General features: G+C 46.5%; 1 long non-coding RNA gene across 1 annotated transcript; it reads right to left on the bottom strand.

Moving 5' to 3' along the window:
- Positions 1-10,907: 10,907 nt before the first annotated feature.
- On the bottom strand, positions 10,908-14,390 carry LOC132655301 (uncharacterized). The gene is made up of 3 exons (XR_009593140.1): positions 14,093-14,390; positions 12,978-13,033; positions 10,908-11,695 (listed from the first exon to the last, which is right to left on the bottom strand). It is a non-coding gene; the product is annotated as an uncharacterized LOC132655301 (long non-coding RNA).
- Positions 14,391-16,140: the final 1,750 nt, after the last annotated feature.

A 16,140-nucleotide genomic window follows, 5' to 3' on the forward strand; every position in this document is an offset into this window, starting at 1 on the left:
TGCATGGAGTCGTCTCCTGGTGGTCTCTGAGAGTCCTGCGATCATGGCGTAACAGGGATAAGATGATCATTTTTCTCCAGGGGATGTGCTCAGTGGGTTATTTAAAAGTAAAGAGCTGGAGAGATAGCTCAGTGGTTAAGAGCACTGTCTTCTCTCAGAGGTCCTGAGATCAATTCCCAACAACCACGTGGTAGCTCACCACCATGTATAATGTGATCTGATGCCCCCTTCTGTCACATAGACATGCACTCATGTGTATAAATAAATACATATTTTAAAAAATAAATTATTACTATTTTGGTTTTTAGAGACAGGGTTTATCTGTAGACCAGTCTGTCCTCTAACTCAGAGATCCACCTGCTTCTGCCTCCTTGAGTGCTAGGATTACAGGTATGTACCACCACACCTGGAAAAATACTTTTTTTTTTACGTATATATGTGTGTGCCTATATGTATATGGGTGTCAGTGTTAACATGGTTGCGGAAGCAGCTGCTTGACACAGTTCTGGCTGCCGGAGCACCGTTACCTTGGAAAAAACATCTCTGGATTACCAGTCCACAAATGGCTTTGCCTTTTCCTATATGTCTGCCTGTTTCTTGCTGTGACTCCATCTTTTTCCTCTAATTCAACCCTATCCAATGCAACTGGTAAGATTTCTAGGGGAACTGGGGGAGAAGGAAATGGCTCAGAAACAGTCAATATGGAGGAAGCATTCCTCCTGGATGTAAAGGCAGTGAACTCTGAATTATCTGAATAAGAAGATGAATTCATAGAAGCCTTTTGTGCAAAATGTTCCCTGAAAAACTTTAGTCAGCTCATGGCTATCAAACAATCTCAGGAATTGTTTGAGTTTCCACACTCAGCCCCCAGACTGCTGCAGTCAGAAAGGAATCAGACCCGAGAGAAGCTACTGAACTCATACTAGCTTCCTTTTCTAGAAAGACTTGATCACATGGACATGACTCCCTGGGACAGGATCAGATCACAGGAGCTTTGTGTGGTTTATGAGGAAGGGGCTGGAGACCCTTTGAAAGATCACTCCTGTTACAAAAGAGCTCGGAGAGAACTTGTTCATCTGCAAACAGCAGCCTAGAATTGGAACAGTCGAGTCAGGAACAGTCCAGTCTGTTTAGCACCTCTTTGCTCTTGTGCCACTTACTGTGACCGAAAGATTTCGCCCAGATGACCTATGATGTGGAGGTTTGTCTAAGAAAACACTGAGTAATGATTAAATATGTTTGCTAGCTTTCAATGTAATCACTGTACCGTGTATGCAGAGAAGAGCTTGCTACATTCTGATTATTCTCATCTGTGAAATTTGGGGAAAAGCAAATATTTTGGGAAAGATAAAAAGGGTTTTTGCTCACGTAGAAAAAAAATGTATAAGGAAATGATTTAACAATAAAAGCCTGGGATTGACTCTATGCTCTAAGAGGAAGAAGGAGAAAAAATGAGCAGACACCAGAGAGCCGGCCTCCTGAGAACAGTCTCTTGAAATGAGTTATCACTAGCTTGTACCTGCCCCGTATGTGAAGTGATTTTCCCTCACACTGATCCATTCCTTCCAATCTCAACACCCACAATCAGGCTGCTCCTCGACATGTGGGCATGGATGTGCAAACGCTCTCAGAGGCCACAGGAGATTATCAGATGCCTTGGAGCTGAAGTTAGAGTTGTAAGCCTCCCAATGTGAGTGTTAGAGATACAGTTGCTAGGAAACCAAACCCATTAATGGTTTTGGTGCCTTCCCACAGCCAATCAGTTTAAAATGCAAAATCCCCTTTTGTGTTTCAACCAATAGACACTTGCCAGGCTGGAATTCCCCTGCTTTGGGCATGCCGGGAAGGACTGGGGCCTATGAAATCACTCCCCATCCTGAGCTCGGGGCTGCTCTGAATTGTTTATCGGTGCCTTGCTGCAAATAAAGATCCTTGTGTGTTTTACAATGGACTTGACTCCTGGTGCTCTTTTGGGGGTCTCGTTCCCACTTGAGCTGTAACACTTTGGGGAAGCTATCCCCCTCTGACCTGTAACATTTTCAAAAGGACACTACAGAGAAGAGCTGACCTTCCTTGGTGGCCATGTTGGTTAACTGCCTGGGACTGGCCGATGGCTCCAGCCAGGCTGGAGAGTTGATGATATTTCCTCTGCTCTTCCTCAGGTGGGGGAAGGCAAGCTATGGAGACTGATAGGTCAGTTCTCTGATCCTGGTCCTGGTTAGCCTACTGTTGTGCTGAGAGAACAAAAGATAAGCAGCAATCGTTAAGACTATGTAGAGTAGGCATGGTATAGCAGTTAGTAAATTCCCTGAGGGGAGAGCTACCTCGCTGTGTTCTTTCCCCACCCACTAGAGATACAGTTGCTAGGAAACTGGACCCTCCCCCTAGGGAGGGACACCTGGTCATTAATGGTCTGGGAACCTTCCTATAGCCAATCGATTCAAAATGTAGCATCTTGACCAATAGATGCTTGCCAGGCAGGAATCGCCCCTGCCTTGGGCATGCTGGGAGGGACCAGAATCTATATATCACCCAACTAACCTGGGGGTGGCGCGCTCAGCTCCCACTGCTTTGGCAGTGGGGCTGTGTAGGCCCAAGCTGCAGCTTGTAATTAACAATAAAAAGACCCTCATGTGTTTTGCAATGGAGTCGATTCCTGGAGATCTTTTGGGGGCTCGCGAACTGGGTATAACATTTGGAGGTCCCACCGAGATTGCAGGGCCCCCCAAGACCTCAGGACTGATCCGGAGGGTCTCATACCAGCTGGTAAGTGTGTGGTGTCTGTGTCTCAGTCTCCATCATTGTCGCTTTGTGCGGTATGCAGTGTTCCGTTGGCACCTATTTTCTGAATTCTGTTCTGCCTCGAGGCATCTGTATGAGTGACTAATGTGATTTGGACAGATGTGTCAGACAATCACAGTCACTGAAGTTGGGAGAGACGTCCCCCAACTTCATCAGTATCTGGAGGTGGTCTAGAACCACCCACCACTCAGGCTTCTGTGGCAGAGGAGCCAGAGCGGGAATCTGAAGGTCTGTTTTTACAGTACCTTACCCAGGAAGGGACTTGGGTCCATCCTGGAGGAATTTCTGTAAGGCCTATGTTCGACCAGCCTGATTAGTCCTGGGAAATTTGGCCAGCTGTCTCAATGTCTCTGTGCAGTATCTGTGTCTACCTTTTGTTTTCTGTTCTGAAAGACCTCACGAAACTTGTTTAAAATGTGTGCCTATGTGTTTTATTAGATCCGTAAACGCATATGTATAGGTTACCATGTGGTATAAAGTGTCTCAGTGTCTCGCTGCCATCTTGATTTTACCATGTGATTTTATAATGTGACCGCCATCTTGGTATGAATAAAAAAAAAAAAGGGGGGGGAACCCTGGTCAAATAATTCTCATTTCCTTCTAGGTTAAAAGGATGACTTATTTTAAATTGGTATTGGTTTTAAAAATTAAATTGCTTACACTGGTAAATTCTGGTTTTAAAATCTGGTTTTGATTTTAGAGATTATGTTTATGCCTTGTGACTTCTCTCCTACAAAAAGGTGTACTTTATTTTGATATTGCAAAAACGGGTTTTAAAAAATGTTTAAATGTTTAAGGCTGTAAAATGTTTAAAGTTTATCAGGCATTTGGGTATGACAATGATCTTGGGTATTTATTTTATCAATTTTACTAAATAACACCCTGCCGTATTGTCTGTGCTAATTAAGAAAATTGCAGTTTTTAGAATGTATCTTATGGAGAGCTGTTTGTTTGTTAAGCTGCTTTGTGACCATCTTATCTGCTACAGGAAAGTTATTTTAAAAGAATTTGGCAGTTTCAGAACGCCTCTTTGTAGTAATGTAACTTGTTTTTGCTTTGCCTATAAAAAGCAAATCGTAGACACTGGGCTCCAGCAGGATCATGTTAGAATAAAAAGGATTTTAATGAGAGTTTTTATGTTGTCTGAAAAGCAAGAAAGAGAGCAAAAAGTAAGCATGTCTGGTTAAGCCAGAAAAGAAAAGCTAGGAACCTAAAGGTATATAGAATGTTACAGAAGGTTAGTGGATATGTTATAAAAAGCCAGAGAGTTAATATGATTTAAAAAAGAACTGTATTTAAATATGTTATAATTCATTTAAAGGGCTGGTGATTATTCATTACAAAATGTTTTTTATGCTCTTTTAAGGAAAAAAAAATTCTAGCTGATAGGTTTGGTATGGCTAAAATAATTCTTACAGTTTAAAGTTGTTCTGTTATACAGTTGGTTCTAAAGCTTGTTTGATCACTGGAAACTTTTGGTTGTGGGGGATTATGGATGCTCCACAGTGTTTGCTGTATCATCAGCACCTAATGGCCATGTTCGGTATTGTCAGTCACAGCCTGTGCTAATGCTAGCACATGGCCAGCCACCATGATGGTTCAGCAATGGAGAGCGCATGAAGCTGTAGTTTGGCTGCCATGTTTGTTTAGGGCTTTCAGCTGAGTTCAGTTACACGTGGCCAGCCGCCATGCTGGTCCAGAGATAAAGAGGGTGGAGCTATGAGTTTACCACCATTTTGTTTAGGTATCTAAGTTATGTTCAGTCATATTAGTGCTAAATGCAAAGCTTTTTACTGTTCAATTTTAATGCAAGTGGTAGGAGCAGCAAGATTTGCTAGCCTCTCTATAAACTGTATCTGATTAAAAGGTTTGCTTTGATTTTAGTTCAGAAAGAGCAGATTTAAAGTCATGCTAAATACTGCAGTTGAGCCTTACCTAGTCTCTTTGTTCAGGTTTTTTTTTTTTTTTAAGGTTGAGCCTAGGACGGGTAACTATAAAGTTGCCTTTGTAAATCTACTTAAAATATATACTTCTAGAACATGCATCTCAGAAATATGCTAGAACTAGAGAGTATAGCATTCTGTTTTATAGGACACAGTTTAGAGCAGATGATAAAAACAGAGTAACTCAGATATGCTGGCCCTCAAGCTTGTCAGAGATCTGAATATGGCATTTTAACATGTGTAAGCTTATTGTGACAGGAAGTCCCGAAATCCTAGCAGCAGCTCCCCCAAGGTCTCCAAGAAGATTTGGGCACAACAACAGATGACTGCTACTCTGGATTGTGGTATGCTAACCACTGGACAATACTGCCTTAACTGGCCCACTGCTAGGGCCCAGCCAAAACTGTGGACACCTGGAGTCAATGTTTCAAGTTGCTAAGGGCGAGGTGAGGCCATTCTCTCGTTTCTTTCTCCACAGAAACAGTCTCTCATCTTATGTGCCTGGCAGAACTGCCTCTGTTCAGGATGCCGTGAGACATAGGAGCCAGGAACACTGCCTAGGTGATGGACTAACCAGTCATCCCTGTCATTTTGATTGGCACATGGATTGGTATATTTATTTAGCTTATAATTTATCCTTCTCAGGTCTCTGAACACCTTGATGGCTATGCTAAGCTTACGGTAGCTTTGCAGCTAGAGAGAAGACAATTAGATCGACTGTTAGCTCATTGATCAGTTCATTAGCTAGAACTACAGGGTACTAGATCTCTTATTTAGAAGAAAAACAGGTTTGTCTTGCTCACAGGACTCATGTTAGTTGCCTGTGTCTTAAGATAAATAAATGGAGCTTATGTAGGGTCTGAGGATACAGGAGTTTAGGTTGTAAAAATCTGGAGTGTTATTATTTGGTCTGAGAAAATGTTTCAGGGTTAATAAATGCAAAAGATTAGAGAGTCTAAGTTTTTTAAGGTATATAATTATGAGTTATAAAGAGATAAATATTTTAAAGCAGATTAAAAATGGGAGATACTTTAGATCTCCCCCCTCTTTGCTACTGTTGTGCTTATGTTATAAGATTTTAGAAGTTCAGAGTTTTGGCACTAATCAATAGAGTTCTGATAAGTTGATGGAGCAATAACTGCTTATTATTCAGTCACCAGGTTAAGATTTTAATTTCCTTTGTTGGCTTCTAGAGATAGACTAAAGGTGCTTCTCGTTATGTTAAAAACATCTGTTTAATGTGTATATCTGACCCAAAAGTCATAGCTTTTACTATGGTATTCTTAATATCTGCCATTTCTGGGGTAGACTTTGACACAGGAATATCCTAAACCTATTCCTTCTAGTTGCTTTGTTAAGGAAAGTCCAAGCATCCAAGGTTTAGTACTAAAGCCAGCAATGTATTTCTGCCTGACTTTCCAGTGTAAACATAAAAGTGAGAGCTAAAAGTAAAAGCTGAGTGTATAAAAATGGCCAAGCTCCATTCATGACTAATTACCAACGGCTATGCCCACAGAAAAAATGTGACTGTGGACACACTTAAGTTGTTTATAAAGGTTATAAAAAACAGCTGATACTCATTCAGTGTGATGCAGTTTTACCTGTTCCTCTCAAAATGTTTGATTTGCTGATATGTTACTTTTCTGAGTATTTAAAATTATGTATTTCCTTTTGTGTATTAAAATTTCATATGAGTTTCAGGATGTGCCCTGGATCTGGCATAGCTCAAAAGGATCGCAGATGAGATTTTCCCTGATCTTTCCCATTTAATAGACAAATTTTAACTTCTGTCTCCAGTCTGAATTTGTCTCAGCAGATTTTCACCTGTTTAACTCTGTTCGGAGATCAGCTGTGGACTGCAAGCTGAAATCTGGACTTCCTGGAAACCGACCTGATTGCTCCCCGCCTCTTCGGGTGGATCAACGAACCAGATGCTTGGGACTTCCCCATTGCCCAGCCTTTGACTGGCATTTCAGCCTCCCTAGCCCCTGATGCCTACGGTCCAACGGTCAGCATCGAAGAAGCTCCAGAAGACGGATCTTTGCCCAAATCCCCCCTAGCAGGCTGAAATGCTAAGTCAAAAGGGGCTCCCTGGCATTAGCTATTGTCTTGGGCATCTGCTTAGCTGAAATGGACACTAATATTGCAGCAACTGGGCTAAAAGCCTAGAGAGACCCTATAATAGTTCTCCTTGGCTTACTACCCCTATATCCACCCTGAAGGGACCCCAGATCCCATTATAAAAAGATAAATCTATAAGATACAAGGGGTCATATCTGGAAGACCCAAGATTGGGTCTTCAAATGATCATGGGAAAGGGGGAAATGAGAGAACAAAAGATAAGCAGCAATCGTTAAGACTATGTAGAGTAGGCATGGTATAGCAGTTAGTAAATTCCCTGAGGGGAGAGCTACCTCACTGCATTCTTTCCCCACCCACTAGAGATACAGTTGCTAGGAAACTGGACCCTCCCCCTAGGGAGGGACACCTGGTCATTAATGGTCTGGGAACCTTCCTATAGCCAATCGATTCAAAATGTAGCATCTTGACCAATAGATGCTTGCCAGGCAGGAATCGCCCCTGCCTTGGGCATGCTGGGAGGGACCAGAATCTATATATCACCCAACTAACCTGGGGGTGGCGCGCTCAGCTCCCACTGCTTTGGCGGTGGGGCTGTGTAGGCCCAAGCTGCCGCTTGTAATTAACAATAAAAAGACCCTCATGTGTTTTGCAATGGAGTCGATTCCTGGAGATCTTTTGGGGGCTCGCAAACTGGGTATAACAGTGCCAGATTCGAGAGACCCCAAAAGACCACCAGGAGTTGAGTCCATTGCAAAACACATAAGGATCTTTTTATTTACAAGCTATAGCTCAGGCTCACACCTTCACCACCAGAGCAGTGGTTGATTTAGAGTCTGGTCCCTCCCAATGTGCCCAAAGCAGGGGGATTCCTGCCTGGCAAGCGTCTGTTGGTTGAAACACAAAAGGGGATGTTGCATTTTGAATTGATTGGCTACAGGAAGGCCTTCATAACCATTAATGGTCTGGCTTCCTTGTTTGGCCGTCCTAGGGCAGAGGGTCTTTCTGGGTCAGTTTTCTGTATCTGTACAGCATACTGCATACAGATACAGCAACTGTATCTGTACTGGGCAGAAAAAGAATGCAGTAAGGCTGGTTCTTCCCCTGCAGGTGGCTGGACATGTCTACCTGTCTGGCCTTCGTTCAGGCTTGTGCTTAAACTTTAATCCACTCACCCAAAAAACCTAATTTTTAATTCTTCAGTTTCTCACTACCAGCATCTTGAGGCGTAGGACCTCAACCAGTGCCATGTTCTCAGTGGACTGCAGTGGGCACGGGCAGTACGGTGACTTGTCTACGCCTCTGGGAGGGAGTTCTATGTCTTTCATAGTGAGCTATGTGTGTCTGTCTGTCTCTGAGTCTCTCTTCTGCTCTGAGCTTTCATCTACTATTCAGAATAGCAGTCATCTGCTACTCTCCTCAAGCTGGGAAAAGCGAGGCAGCATGCAGAACCCTGCCTGGCTGGCACATCTAGGAGAAAATGTTTCACTCCACAGAGGGAGATGGTATGTTTACATTGTACTCTGGTCATGTGACTGGGAAGCCTCAGGAGACCTGGCTCACCTTTCACCACCTTTTGCAGCTCTCTGTGACCTTGAAAAGCTCATCTGTTCTCCATTGCTCTGGACACTGGAGCCAGGAAGGCACAGCCTGTTCTTACCACTAAACTTGACTGAGCACAAACTAGCATCCCAGGCAGCTCCTAGAACAGGAACCAAAAAGGTCCCTTCTCTGGTTCACCGCATCACTACTCCATCCCCCAAATACAGCCTCCTCCCCTTCCACCAAGCTGTCTTCATATGCAGCCTGGACGCTGCTCCATCCTGAGAAAGCCATACAGCTCACACAGTGATTGCAGCTTGGCTAGGAATGAGAGGTCTCTGGGGATGGCCCTCAGGTCCTGTCGCTGATATTGCACTATCACTTCTGTCGAGGGACCCTCCCTAGACAAGGGCCCACGGGGGCCCTTCTTCCCTCTCAAAGGGCCAGTGACTTAGTGTGCCTGGATCCCAGGAGGCCAAAAGCCGCAAAGGTGAGCAGTTCAGAGGACTCTGAAATCTTCCCCCCACTGTGAGGGACATTTTCTGCTCTCTGCAACCCCTCATGTCACATTCTTCCTCACACCCTGGAACAGAGCTCCAGAAGCCTCCCTCCACCCCACCCTTAAGTCACTCAGCTTCACTTCCTCCACACTCTCCTTAATGGCCGGCCCCGTGGGCCCCAGATACCTTCCTTGGTGACTCTCTTCCCAGTACCAGGTGCAGATTTGCCTTGCTGCACTCTCCTGACCCTCTCCTGGGTGTGTCTCACTGTCTCTGGCTATCTATCTCTATGTGGCTCAAGGTAGCTGCAGAGAGCCCTGGATTTTGCCACTATTGTGTCCAGTTCAAGAACCCCAAAAGACCAGGAATAAATAGACTCTGCTGTAAATACATGAGGCTTTTTTATTGCAAGTTACAAGCTGCAGCTTGGGCTCACACCGCCCACTGACAAAGTGGTGAGAACCTAGAGCCTCATGCTCAGGTTAGTTGGGTGATTTAAAGATTCCAGTTCCTCCCAGCATGCCCAAAGCAGGCCAAAGCAGGGGCGATTCCTGCCTGGCAAGCATCTATTGAGCGAAAGGCAAAAGGGATGTTGCATTTTAAATTGATTGGCTATAGGAAGGTCCCTCCCTAGGGGGATGGGCCAGTTTCCTAGCAACTTTATCTCTAGTGGGCAGGAAAAGAAGTCGGCATTACTGCAAATGTCCCCACCCAGCTAGTTCAGGCCTTAAACATTAAAATAGCCATTTTTAATCTTTTGGTCTCTCACTACCTAGCCCAGCTGTCTGTCTTATTCCACTTTACTCTGGCCTGAACCAGATTCTCCTAAATGTTTGTGTTGGGCGTGGTGTGTGTATCACTGTTTTGTCTACATGTCTATCTGTGCACCATGTGTGCAGTGCCTGTGAAGTCCAGAAGAGGGCATCAGATCCCCAGAAACTAAAGTTACAAGAGGCCTTTTAGGTGCTGGGAATTGAACCCAGGTCCTACTGAATTGCACCCAATGCTTTTAACCTGGTGATCCATTTCTCTAGCCCAGCTATTTTAATTTTTAAGATGAGGTCTCTCATTGAACCTGAAGCGAATCAATTCTGGTAGTCTGGCTGGTCAGTGAGTTACAAGCACAGGTGCTGGAGATCCAAACTCAAGCTAGCACAGCCAGATCCTTGTACCAACTGAACCATCTTCCTGCCCTTCAGGTAAGAGACACTTGGGCCACTCCTACCAGCAGACTCTGAAGAGACTGTGGACCTCTTGATCCCCATTCATGAGCATCTACTCTACTGTCTTCCTGGCAAGCTATTCCTGACGTCCCCCGCCCCACCAAAGAACTCTGCCCCCCCCTCCAGGACACTCACGGTACCAATCTGCTGAGGAGAACCTCACTCTCTCTCCCTCCTTCGTTATCTCAGCATCCTGTTTTGAGGTCCTGCTCCATGCTAGGAACACAGCCAGAGTGGTATGCAACAGTCTTCATAGGAACACAGCCCTCCTTTTCTCAAATATCCCCCCAGCCCCCCACTGTGTTTGTTGTTTTTTTTAGACAGGGTCTCACTGTGTGGCTGTCCTGGAACTCACTATTAGACAGGCTGGCCTCAGACTCAGAGATTTGCTTCTCTCTGTCTCCTGAGTGCTGGGATTTAAGGAGTGAGCCACCACTGCCCAACTTCATGGCTCCTATTGCTCATAGACAAGACAGAGGGAGAGATTTCTCCCCTCACGGGGCTTAACTGATCAGCAAGTGTAGCATGGAAACATTCTAGAATAATTAAGAAGCTCACATCACTTTCTTGCTCAACCATCTTCCGAGGTTCCCTATTGCTTATGAAATCAAGACCAGACTTGCCAGCATGGCCTTCAGACATTGTAACACCATCTCCACCCAAGCCCTCTTCCTCCACCTATCTATCCATCAGCGGCAGCAAATATTCTTACTGACTCTTCTCTAGGCCATGAACACCCCATCTGTGTCCTGCCTGGCCTGTTTTTTTGTGACAGAATCTCACTGTGTAGCCAACTTGGCCTTGAAGCCCTGCTCCTCCTGCCTCTGCCTCCTGTGTGCTGAGGTCACAGGTTGCACCATCATGCCTGTTTTCTGTGGTGCTGGGGACCCAAGCTAGAGCTACATGTGGCTGGGCAAACATTCTACCAGCCACATCTCGGGGTTCTTATCACCCTTGTCTCTCCCTCCAAGCAGGCCTGGAAGGCTCTGGAAATTTTTGAGGCGCTGCAGTTTTCCAGGTGGATGTAGATACGTGTCTTTTTTTTTTTTTTTTCCTTCTATGTGGAACGTGGTCCTTCTAGATCCTGGTTCTCAACCTTCCTAATGTTGTGACCTCTAACACAGTTCCTCATGGTGTGGTCAACTCCAACCATAAAATTATTCTCATTGCTACCTCAAAACTGTAAGTTTGTTATTCTTATGAATCATAATATTAATATCTGTGTTTTCTGATGGTCTTAGGCTACCCCTGTGAAAGGGTCATTCAACTCCAAAGAGGTCACAACCCACCGGTTGAGAACCACTGTAATTCCAGGTGGATCTCTGTGAGTTCAGGGCCAGCTTAGACTACAAAGGAGTCCAGAACAGCCAAGGCTACACAGAGAAAACCTGTCTTTAGAAAAAGAAAAAAAAAAAAGATTGCATATAAAAGAATAAAGACAGGAAGCCAAGGGGCACAGGGCCGTGTGCTCTTGATGAAATCAGGGACACATGCCATTTGAAACCGGGCCTGTCTCACCTTGGCCAAGGTGTATGTCTCCAGCAGGTTCAGCTCCAGCAGCTGGCGGAAGCCCCGGGCAGAGGTCTCCTCCACTGCACAGGTAGATCTATAAAGGAAGGGAGAGAATGAGGTCAGGACAGGAAGACAGGAGGGAGAGAGGAAAGGGGTGGCAGGTCAGAGAAGAGGCAAAGGGCTAGGGAGCCAGCCGTGGGAAGAGGCTGCAGAGTGCCAAGTGCAGTGGCCTTCTTCACGCTGGCCCATGCCTGTCAGTCCAGGGCTCACAGGGAATTCTGGGTAGGCATTCTGCCAAGGAGCCCTGCCCCAACACACATCTGTTCTCCTCTGTGGAATATAGATTTCTTTGCTTACCTACCACTCCCCACAGCGGAATTTGTCATGTGGCAGGTGCTGGACAAACACCAGCCTGAGGAAAAGGAGGACACAGATAAGGCTGAGCTTCTAGCAACTCCGAATCCTTACCAGGATGTAAAGAAAGGCAGCTAAGACGGGGATTCAGGAGCTTCACAGCTCTAGAAATGACTTGAGAGACAGTGTGACCTCCTTTAGTGACTACAGCACCCCTAATTGAAAAGGTGATGATCCTCTTCTCCCTCTCAATTTTATGTGCATTGGCATTTTGCCTGCACATATGTCTGTATGAGGGTGTCAGATCCTGGAGTTCAGTTGTGAGCTGTCATGTGGCTCCTGGGAACTGAACCTGGGTCCTCTAGAAGAGGAGTCAGTGCTCTTGACTGCTGAGCCATCTCTCCGTCCCCACAAAGGTGAGGATTCTAATTTCAAAGATGGAAACTGAGGCACAGAGATGGGAAGAGCATGGACTGGTGACACAGCAGAGAAAGAGAGTGAGGGCAGAATCTGAGGCTACAGCTTTGTTTTAAGGCTGGAGAGATGGCTCAGAGGTTAAGAGCACTGGCTGCTCTACCAGAGGACCTGGGTTCAATTCCCAGCACCCACATGGTGGCTCAGAACTGCCAGTTCCAGGGAATCCAACTTTTCTTTGTGGCCTCTGTAGACACCATACATGCAAGTAAACACACACACACATACACCAGAGGCCTGTGACCAGAAAAGGGGTAAAAATGAGGTTCCGAGGAAGGATTGGAGCTGCTGAAATAGCTCAACTATACTTCTACACTTGTTACCAAACCTGAGCTCGATCCCACACAGTGGAAGGATAGACCCAGTTCCCTCAAGTTGTACTCTGAAGAACACCACGGAAGCACTGAACACGAGCATTGCTTGCTTGTGTATACACACACACACACACGCAGATAAAGAAATGTGATAATTTCTGAGAGGGAGGAAGGAATGGGGAATAGGATATACGCGGACACCAGCGGACACCAGCCCCAAGCTACAGAACTTACGGTAGCCAGCACACAGTCCAGGGGGCTGAATCCAGGGAGGTCTCAGAAGCCAGAGTCTAAGGAGAGAGGAAGCAGCCGGTGATGAGCAGTGGACAGCCATGGAAAAAGCCATGAGGCCCCAAGTAAGGATGGACTCAGTAAGGAACACAAGGGAGGGGGAGGAAGGAGGGGGACCAGGGTCACACCGTACATCTAGAAAAAGGAGAGGAAGGCCAGGGACCCAGACCAAAGGACTGGGCAGCACAGCACAGTTGCCATTTGTCAGTTTCTTTCTTAAACGATTTATTTATTTTTTTATGTACACAGTATCCTGCCTGCACACAGAAAGAGGACGCCAGATCTCTTTATAGATGTTGTGAGCCTTCATGTGGGTGCTGGGAACTGAACTCAGGATCTCTGGAGGAGCAGACAGTGCTCTTAACCTCTGAGCCAGCTCTCCAACCCTATCACATGTTTCTATTTCTGTGATAAACACCATGACCGAAAGCAAGCTGGGGAGGAAAGGGTTTGTTTCTGCTTACAACTCAGGCCACACGCCATCCCCGAGGGAAGTCAGGGCAGAAGCTAAAAGCAGAAACCTGGAAGCAGGAACTGAAGCAGAGCAGTGGAGGTACACCGCTCACTCACTGGCCTGTTCAGCCTTCTTTCTTACACTACCCAGGACCACCTGTCCACCCATGTCGCAACCCTGGGGAGCTGGGTCCTCCCACATCAGCCACGAGATAAAAAAACGAACCACAGACTTGCCCTCACACCAGTTTGGTGGGTCATTTTCTCTATTGAGGTTCCCTCTTTCCAAACGGCTCTAGCAAGTGTCAAGTCAATCAAACATTAAGCAGCCCACCATCTTAGAAGACTGCGCCTCTGAAAGAGGGGCTGCAGACAGACAGAGGCAGAGACACACAGACAGGCCCAGATCAGAGAGAGACCTGGGGACGCATAACAGATTCTCAGTATGGGGAAGCCAGAAACTGTTAGAGGAGGCAAGACTTTCAAGTTCTGTGCATTCCTAAAGACCTGAGAGAAAAAGGGAGGGGCCTGTGTGCACTGAGCTGACAGGGGCGCGGAGAGCAGAGAGGTACTGGAGATGGGGTGTCGGGACAGAAAACACTCACCTGCAAATAAATACCCTTCCTGGCTGAAGACAGTGCCCAAGAGTGCCTGCTCCAGAGCCCGGCCTCCCGCCTCAGCAACAGAGGAGGGAGAGTTGAAGCTTGCACAGAGATTTGGGAGGAACCCTGGGTCTGAGGGAAGAAAGCAGGGAGACTTAGGCATGTGGGTCTGAGGGCGGAGGGCTGAGATCCATGCACTGATGGAGGAAAGGCACAGTTGGAGACAAACTCAGCATCCTTGTCACAGAAAACCACTTGAAACCCCTCCTCCCCCCTGTACTGCCAACAGAAACAGAAAAGACATCACCGGCCCTGCAGACTTGGGTCGGTGCCTCTGCTGTCCCCTAGTGGCGGCCCAGAGCACCCGAGCCACACTCCTGACCTGTCCTGTCCCATGACACTTCTCCCACAAATTCTGCCTCCTCATTAAGCCCCTGCTTGGCCCATTCTGAATTCTAGAAAAATCCCAACCCTACAAGAAACACGCTCCTCAAACCTGTCCTTTGCAGCTAGGAACCCCTCAGGGGAAAACTTTGGTTTGTTTTTTTGGGTTTGTGTTTTAGGGGTTTTCTTTTTGGGTTTTGTTGTTGTTATTGTTGGTTTGGTTTGGTTTGGATTTGGTTTTTTGAGGTTTCTCTGTGTAGCCCTGGCTGTCCTGGACTGGATTTCTATACCACACTCGCTGGCCACCTACCTTTGCCTACAGAGTGCTGGGATTAAAGGCGTGTGCCACCACTGCCATATGCTTAACCATTGGTCCAAACTGATTCCCGTAAGAATGAAACTGAGAGACTAGAGATGTGGTTCAGCAGTTAAGAGCACTGGCTGTTCCTCCAGAAGACACAGGTTCAATTCCCAGCACCCACATGGCAGTTCACAACTGTCTGTAAATCCAGTTCCAGGGGATCTGCCCTCACCCAGACACAACTACACACAGGAAAAAAAATAAAAAGCAAATTATTTAAGAAGTAAATAAAGCTAGGAATGGTAGTGCACAACTTTAATCCCAGCGCTCAGTAGGCAGAGGTTAGTGGATCTCTCTGAGCTTGAGGCCAGCATGGTCTACAAATCAAGTCCAGGACAGTCAGGGCTACACAGAGAAACCCTGTCTCGAAATAATAAAATTAAAAAAAATTAAAATGAAACTGAGTCTATTCCTCTCTATTCTACAATCCAGACACCAGGCAGGAAGACCCTTACTCATGGAAGGCTTTCCCCGGTGCCACGACTACCCCCCACCCCCCGTCACCACTGCCACCTCCCCGGCATAGCCGGTTACTGCGGCCCATTCCCAGTGCATGTATCTGTCTCCCACACCCTTGAAATCCAGAGCAGCGGAGAGCTGGAACCAGACACGCAGGCTGGGTCTCCAAAGGCTGGCCCTGGGAGGGGTTCCCCCAGGAAGGCCACACCCCCGGAGAACTGAGCATTCTCCTTTCTCAGGCGTGGAGACTGGGTCCTAGCCTTTCTTTCTCAGACCCAGGGGTGCTGACACCAGCCCTGTCCCCTCAGACTGATGCCCACCCTGCGCCCTCTCATTTGTAAGACCAGCACCACTTCCTCCGACTTGATTCGGGATCCAGGCTCCAGCTGAAGATAAAGATCTTGACTGGGAACTGAATTCAGGTACCAGGAAATATCACAGAATGTACGCCTGGCAGAAAACAAAGTTAACTCTCCTAGCAACAGCCTCCAGGAAATATAACAGAATAAATGCTTCATAGAAAATAGAGACAAACTCCCTGGCAATAATCAATGGGAATCGGTTGAGAATCGGGTGGGAAAATTCTCCCCAATGTTTCAGATGTGGTTTAGAAAAATAGCCATTGTGATTATATGCCTTAGCCAATGTGATTAGGTGCCTCAGAAAAGGTCACCCCGCCCTGCTAAACCTCACCCAATTCTGTATCGCCAAGGCTTGTGCCCCCTGCTTGCTGCCATGGAAACCCCCGGCTCACAGACTTTCCCTTTAAAAATCCTGTTCACTCAGAGCTTGGGGTCCCACTTCTCTACTGCTGCGCCAGTGAGACTTGGGTCCCGAGTTCGATCGC

Source organism: Meriones unguiculatus, chromosome 1 (assembly GCF_030254825.1).
Source record: "Meriones unguiculatus strain TT.TT164.6M chromosome 1, Bangor_MerUng_6.1, whole genome shotgun sequence".
Lineage (NCBI taxonomy): Eukaryota > Metazoa > Chordata > Mammalia > Rodentia > Muridae > Meriones > Meriones unguiculatus.